Genomic DNA, 12576 nt, shown 5'->3' on the forward strand with positions numbered 1-12576 from the left:
CCCGTCTTTAGAGTCATTTGGGCTTATTCTGGGGCACCATGACGTCACTCAGGGGGACAAAGGTTGCAGCTGAAAACCGGCAGCTGCCAGTTGCTTGGCCACACCTTTTAATTGGACACTGAAAAATCAGAAGGAGATCAGAAGATTGTATTTCTCCCCATTCCCATCCCCCAAAAGAAAAAAAAAATCTGTCCTCTTTTGAAAAATAAACTAAAATCAGACAACGCTGAACCTGTATGTCATCCAGGTAAGACTGGTCCTCCAGGCTGAGTGTGACCAGTGGCTGGCCCTCCCCACATCGTAACACCCAAGTCACACATCGACGTTACCAGCTCTTGGCCCAGAGGGCTTGGAGTGACCCCTCTGCTGAATCAGTGAGACTTAAATAAGGATGTGGGTGCTTTGTCCTGGGAGCTGCATTCTTGCACTGTTTTTAAAACTATCTTTTAGTTTTTCCATTGCTTCAAATCTTCAGCTTAAAAAAAACTTGGCAATTTTTCAGTATTCGAAAAAGTGATCGTCCCCTGGAGGTCCCCTATCCTGATGATCCTTTTTTGGAGGCTCACAGAAGTTTTCCTTTGCTGGCCACTCCAGGCTGATATTCTGCTTGTGTTCCTGAAAAAAAAAAACAACAACACCAAAAAAAAACTTTTGTGGCTACTGTTTTATTTAATTGCTTTCTATTTTCTGGTCTGTTTTAAGCCAACTTTTGGGAGATTGAGAACCTACCTCGCCCTCAGTTTTGCATTTGGGCTTTGGTGTTTTGATTGTGTTGGGCAAATTTCTATGCTGAACACAGGTTCTTATTAGGAAAATGAGGATAAGCCTATTACAAGAAGTAAATAGAGAGATGAGCCATGGCGTTAAAAACTCCTTAGATGTAAGGGGTTGCTAAATTCTAATTTACCGTGGAAGTGTAATTAAATCGTTTGATTTAACCATGGAAGTTACAGGTTAGCTGGATCACCCAGGAATCTAAACAGCAGTAGTGCATAAGAGACCCTCTGGGAGGGGCTGGACGCAGCAGGCTGTGTCCAGGCAGTGGGTTCTGAGCCCCGCCTCCAGCGCACCTCTTCCGGGGTTAAGCTGCCAGAGATGAGGTGACTGGCAGAGATGAGGTGACAGTCTTTTGAGGGTCCTGTATTGGAAGGAAGGCCATGTTGGGTGCCCTCCGCGTAATCTTGCAACTCTGCAATTCCAAAGCCGGGGATTCGGTTTGGCACCCAACTCCTGAGCTGGCGGCGGCTGTGTGCTGGCAGGGTGGTTTGATTTCAAGGTTGGGGACGGCCCTCTTCTCCTCCCGGGACTCCCATTTCTTCTTGGTGCTTAAAATCCCACTGAGGTTGCACTGTTTTGGCTTTAGGCTTTGATTCTGTGTCAAAAATCAGTTATCAACCTTTGCAGGTACAGAGTTTGCAGAGCATATTCATAGACTTTTTTTGAAGATTTTATTTATTTATCTTTAGAGGGGAAGGGAAGGAGAGAGGGAGAGAAACATCAATGTACGGTTGCCTCTCATGGGTCCCCTGCTGGGAACTGGCCTGCAACCCAGGCATGTGCCCTGACTGGGAATCAAACTGCGGCGGTCCTTTGGTTCGCAGGCCCGCACCCAATCCACCGAGCTACACCAGCCAGGGCTCACATTCATAGACTTTATCTCATTTGATCTTTCTAGTAGCCGCCCGAGGTGGGAAAGTGGCACTGTTACCTTTTGGGAAAAAATACGGAGGAAAGAGTATGATTTCGGAGCTAGAGATGCTGAGTTTGAGTCCCAGCTCTGTAACTCATTAACTGTGTGACTTTGAACAGGGGATACAACCTCTCTGAACCTAATTTCTTCCCCTACATATGGAAGATTAAAATTTTACATTACAGAGTGGTTGTAAAGATTAGAGAGAATATTTTCATTCATTCATTCTACAAATATTCATTCATTCTGCAAATACTGAGACCCAAGTACTACCCTAGGCTCTGAGGACCCTGTCCCTGCCCTCGTGGGGCATGTGGCACAGCACTGAGCAGTGTGGAACACAGCAGTTCCTCAGCACATTGTGACTGTCACCAACGGCCAGCCCAAAGTCACCTGGCCAGCTCAGAGCAGAGAGGAGCGGTGCCCGGGTTGTGGAGTCTTTGTCTCCAAAGTCTTTGACCAGCGGGCTCTGTGCACCAGCTCCCCCAGGGGAAGGGAGTTCCTCACTGTGGCCGCCTGGGCCGCTTCATCGCCGTCATCGTTGCCGGTGCACACGGACGGGCACAGCGGAGTGTCTTAGTCTGCCTGGGCTGCCATAACAGAATCTCTAGACTGAGTGGCCTAAACCACAGACATTTATTTCCCAGCTCTAGCGGCCGGGACGTCCAAGATCAGGGCATCTGCAGATTGGGTGTTTGGCACGCGCTTGCTTCTGGGTTCACTGATTCATTGATAGCCCTTCTGGGGAGGGAGCCCCTCGGTGTCTCCGTTAAGGGCACTGATCTCGTTGGTGAAGGTTCCACTCTCACGTCCTCACGAAGCCGCCTCTAACCATCAGGTTTCAACATGGGAACTGGCGGGGGCCACAGACACAGTCTGCAAACAGACGGTAGACACAGACTATATAAACAGTCTATAGCAGAGTGTGTGATTGGATGGATTGTGAGCCAGCTCTGGGCTGAGCCCGGCTCTGCTCTTTAGCCGCGTGCCCCCGGGTGATTGCCTCCACCTCACTCGTCCTCACATTCCTCATTTGCAGAGAGGACGGAGAGAGATCACCTACCTCGGCAAGCCGTCCCAGGGCTCAGAGAAGGTGCCCGGCACAGTACCCGGCACACTGTGAAGTGTTTGCGTGACGGTGGCTGTTGTCATTTCAGGCCGGGTCCTGAAACTGAACACATCAGTGGGGAGACATGTCCGCTCCCCTGTCTCAGGATTGGCTGCCCTTTCTGTGGCTGTGGGGGCAGAACTCAGCAGCAGCTGCTGGGGTCTGGAGGCTCGTGGCCTATCTGTCCCTACTGCTCGGTCCACATCCTTCATTCTGCAGCCACGCTGGGCGGTGGCAGGTCGTGGCGTGGGTAGGGCAGGCCAGGAGGACAGGCCTTTCTCTGCTGCGTTCCGGTTTCCATTCAACGAGCCGAAGCCCGGGGCGAGGTGAGACCATCTGCATTTGAGGAGGAGGCTGCAGAGCCACCCTGGAAAGGGTGCTGTGTCAGACTTCGGTTTTAGGTCAGAGTCTGAAGTCAGACTGCTCAGGTTCGAACCCCAGTCCTGCTTCTTACAAGCCAAGTAATTCAATTTTAAACCCCGGTTTCTTTACCTGGAAGGTATGATGGTAAGAGCTGAGACACACAACACAACATTCACCATGTCCTAGTCACCACACATGTATCGATTCACATATCACTGCGTTGGCTCTGTGAGTCAGCTACTACTGCGCGCTTGTTTGTGGATGACGGGGCCGAGGCAGGGAGAGTCTAACGGGCCCTGCTCGAGGTCAGTGAGGGAGTTGCGACTCAGACCCAGACAGAAGACTCCAGGGACCTGTGCGCTTCACCCTGCCGCGGCGCTGCTTCTCCAATAGGGCAGGATAATAAGAACCGACCTTTCCGACTTTTGTGAGGCTCAGATGAAAAAGGCAGGAGAAGCAGCAGGCATCCAGTTTGGCCTATAAAACAATTTGTTTTAATGGAAACATTTTCATTTTGTACTAGCAAATATTTCTTTACAATTGCTTCCTCATGTTTGAGCTTGGAACTCCTTCACCCTTTTGGATTTCAGCTACATTTCTGTAGTTTCTAATGTTCTAACCATTTGAAGTTTTGATATTTAAGTATGCTAGTTACAAACAAGTACGGGCTTGAAAACACGGCATTTCATTATTTATTTTTAAAAATGTATTCTGGTAAGAACAGCCGACGTGAGACCCACCCTCTTAGCGAACGTTTAAGTGAATGAGTCGGGCTAGCCCTTCCCCAGAAGGGCTGTCAATGAGTCCACGTGTCGCAAAGTGGATCTGGAGCGCTTCTTTGTGTCCACTGACACTTTATGGTCTCCCTGCAGCTCCTGGTAGCAATACGTGCTTGGTGACTGTCAACTGTCATCCTTAGCTCTGAAGGTGGGTAAGCAGCTGGCCCTCACAGTACTAGGTGTGGGGTATTCTTCTGAGGCCTCAGTCTCCTGGGTACACGTGTCTACCTCGGTCCCGTCTGGACGTTCCAAACCTCATGCTCACGAGTTGCCCCATAAGAACACTGTGGTATCCTCCTGGCATACTAATATTTACAGTCCACATGAAATATTTATTAAGTACCTACTTAGACCAGATGCATTTTCGAATGGCTCCAGGTGTAAGTAAACAATCCTGTACCGTGACCCTCTGGAGTTTTAAGTCTGAAACAAAGAAAGCTCCGTTGTCCTGTGCTGATTTCAGTTTCAGGCCACTGGGCTTATCCACCTTACATCTTAAAAGCCGGGGCTTTTAAAATGATCACCACCTTCACCACCGTTATCCTCCTCCTCCTCCTCCTCGTCATAACCAGCTCCTTGTGTGCTAAGTGTTTGGCCTGAGCCAGCTCATTGGATTCTCATGTTAGAACATGAAATGAAGATTTCTGCAAGTTGGTCACCTACCCATGAAATGAAATGTTGTGTCGACATCATTGTTAACAACAGTTACAGTAGAGGGAAGGGGAGAGGAATATATCTCAGCCTTTTGAAGATTTAAGAACTGCGCCATTTGGGGACATTCCTTTGGTATCAAGTGCCCATCTGCTGAGAATAATAGGATATGTTGAATATAAACATTTTGACAAAACTCGGTTAGTACCTGTTTCCAGAACATTGCCTCGTTGACCCGGATGTTTTTATTTTGTTAATATGAACATTCAGCGAGTAGCTGCTGTGTCTGGCACCTCAGTGCCCGCCCACCCCCTGCCTTCTCCGCTCACCTGGGGACGCTCCTGACTCGCATGTAATGTCCTGTCACTGTGGCGATGAGTTTGCTGTTACGTGTAGTTTCATCCCGTGCGGGGATTTTCCCCGAGCTGCCGCTCAGTGCTGAGTAAGTTTAGTGGTGGAAAGGCAACCTGTCGGGGAAGTTTTTAAGACAGTCCAACAGGTATAGTTCTCACCGTTTTATAGGGCAATGTTTTTTTTTTCTTTGTTTTGTTTTTCACTTAAAATGTTTCGGATGATAAAAGTATCAAGCCCAGACTCTGATTCTGGTGGGTAGACCAGATACTCTGATAAACCTTCCTGTTCAAAAACCCCAAGAATGCTAGATAAAGTATCATTAACACTGTTTAATGATACCTGCAAAGAAAAAAGTGAGTACAATCTCTAGGGGCTAAAAATACACTGACAGATGTGGGAACTGGGTGTGAAGCCTAAGCTGAGGCTCTGCCTGAGGGTGGAGGCTCAGGGCAAAAAACGTCAGAATCTGTAAGTTTTGACTCCTGTGCTGAGGACCAGAAACCAGTCTCTGGGCCCTTGCAAAGTGGGAAGCTGAAACTGAGACCATAACATGAAGCTGCATCTCTCAAGGGGCTATACCTTCCACAGAAAAGTTAGGAAAAAAAATTCCCCTGTCGGCCCAGAGAGATAGTGTGGGGCACAGATCTCCTTCCCCAAATTTTAACAATAGCTCTGCCTTAATTTGGAGGTTGAACTTGTCCTGGGCAGTGATTTAGATGTGGTTGTGGATTGGAGGGACTCGGGGCACCTCAAAGATGTGAATTGCAAATGCTCTCTGACGAAAGTCACCTTTGTCCCAGACCCTGTGGTGTCTCCACAGTTTCAGGCGGGTCTCATGTGATCTCAAAGTCCAGAATTACAAACACACAAAGAATTTAGTTGTCACATATTGAAAAGTCAAGGGAGACAGCAAATAGTAGAACGAGACCCTCAGGTACCTCATATATGGGAGTTATGATGCTTCAGAAAAAGATACAGAAATAAGTTAAAAATGGTCCATGACATAATAGAACTGAAAACACAAGTGAAGAAATTGATTATTTCCCAATAATAATAAGTTTCACAAGGCTATTAAAAAGACTAAAAAGATGAAAAAGGCCTGTATAGGACATCTAGAAATAAAAATAAAGTTACTGAAATTAAAAGTAAAATATGCTCTTTGTAAGATAGGTGAAAATGAAGGAGCCCCTACAAGTTAGCCATCATTCTGTTACTCAAAAGCAAGCAATGTTAATGTTTTTACAATTCATTCAAGTATTTTTCTATGCATCTTTACAAAGTAAACATCAAAGTAAATATATACTCAAAGTAAATATTCCATATGAGTATAATTTTATGTTATCAGTGACTTTCTACATAATAAACATAGTTCCATCATTTGTGCCGTATAACATGTGTTCATAAAGAAATGCCATAATGTAAATATTCCCCTACAGTTGGATCTATTTATTTATTTGCAATTTTTTTTATTTACAAAAAATACCTTGGCAGGAGCGGCCAAGCCTTCTTAATGCTTAGGCTAGGAATTAGCACCGTGTCACTTTCTCCACATTCTCCTTGTATAGGTGAGTCATATGTCAGGCTCACATTCAGTGTGGGAAGGGACTCTATAAATGTATGGATAATGAGAGGCATGATTCATTAGGGACTTAGCTGTCGCCTACTTAGTGCTTTTGTTTTCCTTTTTGTATACAATGGTAGCATGTTACACACTGTTCTGCACCTTGCTTTTTTCAGTCAAATATTGTGTAGTACATTCAGTATAGATATATATATGATTTAGGATTTGGATTGACTGCAAGCAATACTCCAAATTGTAGTGGCTTAAACAAAATAGAAGTTAATTTGTCTTCTGAATTTAAGAAGTCTGGAGGTAATGGGTCCAGCTTTTTCTATTTTGTTCCTTCACCACATGTGACTTCCATTCTCAAATAACCTCCATAGCTAAGAGGGCTGCTGGAGTTCTAGTCATCACATCTGCATTCCAGCCAGTAGGAAAAGAGGAAGAGGGAAATAAATCACATCTTTCTTTAAAAGTACTACCTGGAATTTGCACCATCTATTCCCACTTACATTCTTTAGGTGAATATTCACAGGGCCTCACAGAGCTGCGAGGAAGGCTAGGAAATATAATCTTTGTTGCAGACAGACATGTACCTAGTTAAAAATTAGGGTTTCTTTTCCTAGAGGGGAGGAGGAGAATAGTTGAAGGACCGTGGCACATTAAGAATTGCCTCATGTTTTACACATAAAAGATGCAATGTAAACCTTTTGATGTTTTCTATATTTTTTCAGGAAGGTTGTACCAATGGCTGTCTACTTCAGTGCCTGTTTTATGCCGGTCTCTCAGCACTGGGAATAATGAGTTTTATAATATTAGCAGTCATTTAAGGTTATGTTGTATTTTAAATTAGTTGTCTTTGATTATTAGTGTGGATTCACATTTTATTCTATTGTCTGTGAGCCATTTATATTTTATTTTTGTGAACTTTTATTTCTAATCCCATGCCCATGGAGTAATTTGGCTTGTTTTTCTTAAATATTTATGAATCTCTTTATATTAAGGTTACTAGCCCTTTATCATTTAATTATAAAGCAGAAATAACATTTCTGAGAGTTCTGGGATAATGGGTACATGAGAGTACCGTTTTGTAACTGGGTTGAGTAGTGAAGGGCTGTCTTCCTCACACTGGATGTGGGTGAAGATTTGTACGAGTTTCATGTTTGAATTAAAGGACTTCTTCTGGTATGTTTTAACTACTGAAATTAGAATATCTTTCTAAGAAGGAATCAGAAGAACCAGAAAATGCCTGGAGAAAGTTGTGTGGTAGAGAGAGTTACACGTAGTGTGTTTGAAACACAAGCATTGGGGCCAATACAGTGTTCTTTGACCTGTAAACTGATTGCCAGGGCTTCCTGAATCCTGGTGTGTCAGGTCTCAGAAGAAAAAGAAACACTGAACACCTATGTGAAGAATTCTCTCGTTATTTTCAAGACAGAGAAGGATGTAATGATACCACCCATCCATTAGAGAGCGCTCTACAGACAACCATCCAGGCTGTTCGTTGAGAGCATTTTGTAGACACTTTGTCTCATTTAATCTGCACCAGCACTCCACCCACAGTAAGAACGCTATTAGAGAACTTTAGAACTAGACTATAAAGGTCATGAGTCAACAACTCTTAGAGAGAGGCCTTGGAGATGACTAGATCAAACCCCTCACCCAGCAGATGGGTGGCGGGGGTGCAACTTGCCGAAAATTACCCAGTTTATTAGCCGAGTAAGCGTATCGAGAACTCCCGCCTCAAACTTTTATATTAAGCTACCACATTCTCCATGCCTACCAGCCTCCCAGCTTTTCACGACAGCCGGCACCCGCCCCAAGGGTTTGAACTGAGCACTTTTGAGGAGCTCCCCTTGCGGGTTCTCATGAATTGCCCCTAAGACTGCGTCCTGAGTCACTCTGCCCCCTTGTGGCTCTACCTGAGAACAGCACTCTCCTGCACCCTCGTGACCAAGGTCCCAGTGTCTGCTCCCAGTCAGCCCCAGGAAGTGTAGGAGCAATGACTTGTTGAGTTTTGCAGACACTTGTTTCATTGCATTAACACCGAGAAGAGGTGGGCAAGAGATTGAGGGCTATTGTGAAAACAGATGAGGAACAAGTCATAAACCAAATGTGAGAAGGGAGAATGTGGTTGAAGAGCAAAATGGTTTGTTCCTTTATTTTTCATATGTTATTTTTATGATGTGAAGCGTGAAGTGGGTGGGATGAGCACTGCATTTGGGGCCAGATTTGGGCTTCCTTCCAGGCCCCATGACTTACAATGGTGTGACTGCTCTCTGAATCTCAACTGCCTTTTCTGTGAGTTGCAGCAATGACACTGGAGTTACCCTAATGCCCAGGCTTGGTTCGAGGCCTCAGCTCGAATGCATTTGGTAAAGCAACCCACAAACTAACTGGGCTTCTCTGCCAATGGGAGGAACAGCTTCCTCTTTCCAGGGCCGACTCCCATTCACAGAGTTACTGGTGTCCGGAAGTGTCTGGGCACCGAAAACCGCAGGGAATGGAACCTGGGGATGTAGATTGGTTAACTCTGATGAACGTGTGTGTATGGGGCCCACCTCTACTTGTGACTGAGCAGTCCTGTTCTGTCGTGTTTAAATGAGCATCTATAAAGCATACCATGATAATCTAAAACCAGTCAGCCCCATGGTCCTTTAGGTCTAAAAAGTCAAAGAGGAAAAAATTTACAGGCAATATTGCCAGAATGATAATTAGCTTTCATTAAAAATTAGTTCCCACAAATCTGGGCAGAAAAATGCATGAGGTTCTTAATTTTAAGTTTTCCATGGAAGGGTATGCTTAAATATTGAAAAATGTAAAGGCATTTTACAGATGAGCCTAGTGAAGTGTTCAGAGTTTGTTACTCATTTAACATGTCACATTTAGTAAGTGGCAGAGCAGGACTTGAACCCAAGGTCTTCCCAGCTCTGCTCTGAATCACTGCCCTGTATTGTCTCGTTTCAAAAGGATGACAATTTACTGTTCTGGTTACATCAAGTAGGATGTTGTACCAGATATGCTTTTTCATTGTTTTCTAAAAACCAATTAACTTCCAAGCTCTATATTATTTGCTTTTAAGCAATAGTGATGAATAATGTGTCTCACTGATTCCAAGACAAGCATTTTTCCCCACATTTTAACATCTCTGAAATTGGATTGCTTCTTACAAGTGATGGTGTATCATCATTTAATTGGCAACATTTTTCTTTCTTAGTGGCATATAAAATAATGGTTCATCTCACAATTGATAGTGTCTTAGATTTGATGAAGTGCAGTAATAATGACGTGGCTCATAGAAAGAACAGAACAGTGTGGAGAAACATACAGATGACCACAGGCGTGCTACGGCAGGGTACCACTGGGGAAGAGCGTTGCTTGCCTGTTACCCATCCCTTCTCCTGTTATTCTGGTTGAGACCCATGGCTTCTCTCCAATGAGCTGATACCTTAGCTTTCATCTCACCTCTCTCCATTTTCCTTTGCACCACAATTAGAGTTCTCATCTTAAAAGACTGCCGACCTGTAACGATTTTCTAGCACCTCGCGTGAAGGTCAAACACTTGGCGTGAACTTCAGGGTCCACATGAGTCCAAAACCTGCTTTCAGCCGTATTTCTCAGCCTATCTTTTCTCAGCCAGCCTTCCAGGGTCTTTGACCCAGTGTTTTCCAGAGTGTAGGACAGTGATTCCAAATCACATTAGATGCTACACTAACACGGTGCTGAATAACCCTGAGTCACCTCCAAAGTGATTTATGCAGTTTGGGGTTCTCGCAGGCCTTTGGAGCAGCTCAAAGAGAAAGCCTTTGCTTGATGCTGGGAAGTCTTCAATGTCTTGCTATACTACTTCCCTTTGTAACAAAGAAAGGGTAAGCCCAGACAACAGTATTTAGGTAGAACATCATCGTTTTCATTTATTTACTTTTGTAGTTATACTTGGGACAAGCAACACTGTATTTCCATTTATAGAAATGACAGGAAATCTCCTTTTAAAAATAATCTCATGTCAGCAAAAGTGGGGTCAATTAAAAATATGAAGCAAATACTAGTACAGGAGATATGTTGGTATGGCAAGAATTGTGGATGCGGCTGCTAGGATTGTATCCTAAGAACCCTAAAACACCAATCCCAAAGAACCTATGCACCCCAATGTTCATCGCAGCACAATTTACAATAGCCAAGAGTTCGAAGCAACCTAGGTGCCCATCAGTAAATGAATGGATCCAAAAACTATGGTACATATACACAATGGAATTCTATGCTGCAGAAAGAAAGAAGGAGCTCCTACCTTTTGCAGCATCATGGATGGAACTGGACAGCATTATGCTGAGTGAAATAAGCTAGGTGTTGAAGGACAAATACCATATGATCTCACCTTTAACAGGAAGCTAAACACCAAAACAAACAAGCAAGCAAAATATAACCAAAGACATTGAAATAGAGAACAGGCTGACAGTGACGAGAGGGGAGAGGGGAGGGAATTTCAGGGGAAATAGGGGAGGGATTTAGAGGAGCATATATAAAAGATACATGGACAACAACTGAGAAGGGTGGAAATGGGAGGGGGGGAAGCACGGGGGTGGGATGGGATGGGAGTAATAGACAGAAAACTATACTTGAAAAATAATTTAAAAAATTGGGGAAAAAAAAGAATTGTGGATGTGGTACCATGCCAAAAATGTGGGCAGCAGTGATCTGTTCCAAGTACTTCACTTTCCTGTGTGTTTGTGCATGCTTTTCCTTAATTCTAGGTGCTCAGTTTCCTTCCCACTAATAATGGAACTCCATTGCCTCCTTCTCCTTGAAGCCTTCCCCGATTTCTCTACTCAGAATCAACTGTGCATGCCCACAGCCCATTGCTTTCCATTTGATTTAGCAGTTTTGTTAATGCTCATCCTAGTTAGATCTTCCCATGCCTGTATCTGTTGCAACTGGAAGCCTTTTACTGGCAGGGACCACTTCTCAGTCCATCTCCATGATTTCTTCCATGCCTCATCTGTGGTTATGGGGAAGAATGAATGGATGCATTAGAAATTCATGTTAGCAATTATGTTATGCCATTTCCCCCATTCTGCAGAGACCTAGCCTGGTTTTAGACAGCTCATTTGCTTGGCTTCCATTTCAGCGTTGGTGGGAGTAGCAGTTACTGAGGCATTTGTAGAAACTGCGTCGTTCTTCCCCATAACTATTTAGCAAGGAAGGTCACAGAATCCTCGGAAACCATTCACGAGGATGTTAACCCTAGGGTCAAGCCAGGGAAAGGCCAGGAAGAACCGTGCTCCTGTGGGTACATGTGTGTGCCTGTGTGCACGTGTGTACGTACTGACAGAGCAGGGGTCCATCGGGTGTAGAACTGTGCCTCTTGGTTGACTTTGCTCTTCATCTGAAGCCCAAAAGACAAAATTCAGTGACCAAAGAGAATGGTAATCTAAGCAGAAAGGAAGAGAGATAAATAAAATACTTGCGGTTTTTATACTTGAGCAGCCCTGTTATCTTTTCCAGTCTTAGATAAGGAGCTTTGTGCAGCCTGCCTGAGCAGAGGCGATGGGGAAGTGTGCAGAATTACAAAGATAGGTGGTTTCTGGAAAGAAGTTCAATTCCGCGACCAAGGTTGTCTTTCGGAAAGAGAGCAGAAAAAGACTGGGTACCACTCTACCCCCAATTAAGTTGGATTAATGGTGTTCTAAACAGCTCCTAATGAAGCCCATTCCTTACTAACCTCACCTTTGCTGAGGAGCAATGGTGTCCGCGCGCGAGAGAGTGAGCCTTCTGGAAGAAGGGAAGGGGCTAAAAACGGGAGGCAGCTTTAAGGGAACACACCTTTATCTTTCTGTGAGGGTTTCAAAGTGTCTCTGGCTGCTTTCTGTCCACAGCGCCGCACAGTTCATAGTATATTCTTCAAGGGTGTGATGAGGGGCCTCATGATTAGCCATCTGTTTTTTCTCTTTCTTCTTTTAGGATTCAACTGCATTGAGGTGCAATCAACGTGGTAGTTTAATTGTTCTCCAAGGGATGCTCTAGTACAACCAAGACTGATGCATGATGGTCTATGGAGTGAGAATCTTTATTT

Source organism: Sturnira hondurensis, unplaced genomic scaffold (assembly GCF_014824575.4).
Source record: "Sturnira hondurensis isolate 20B ecotype Veracruz unplaced genomic scaffold, ASM1482457v3 Scaffold0000780, whole genome shotgun sequence".
NCBI lineage: Eukaryota > Metazoa > Chordata > Mammalia > Chiroptera > Phyllostomidae > Sturnira > Sturnira hondurensis.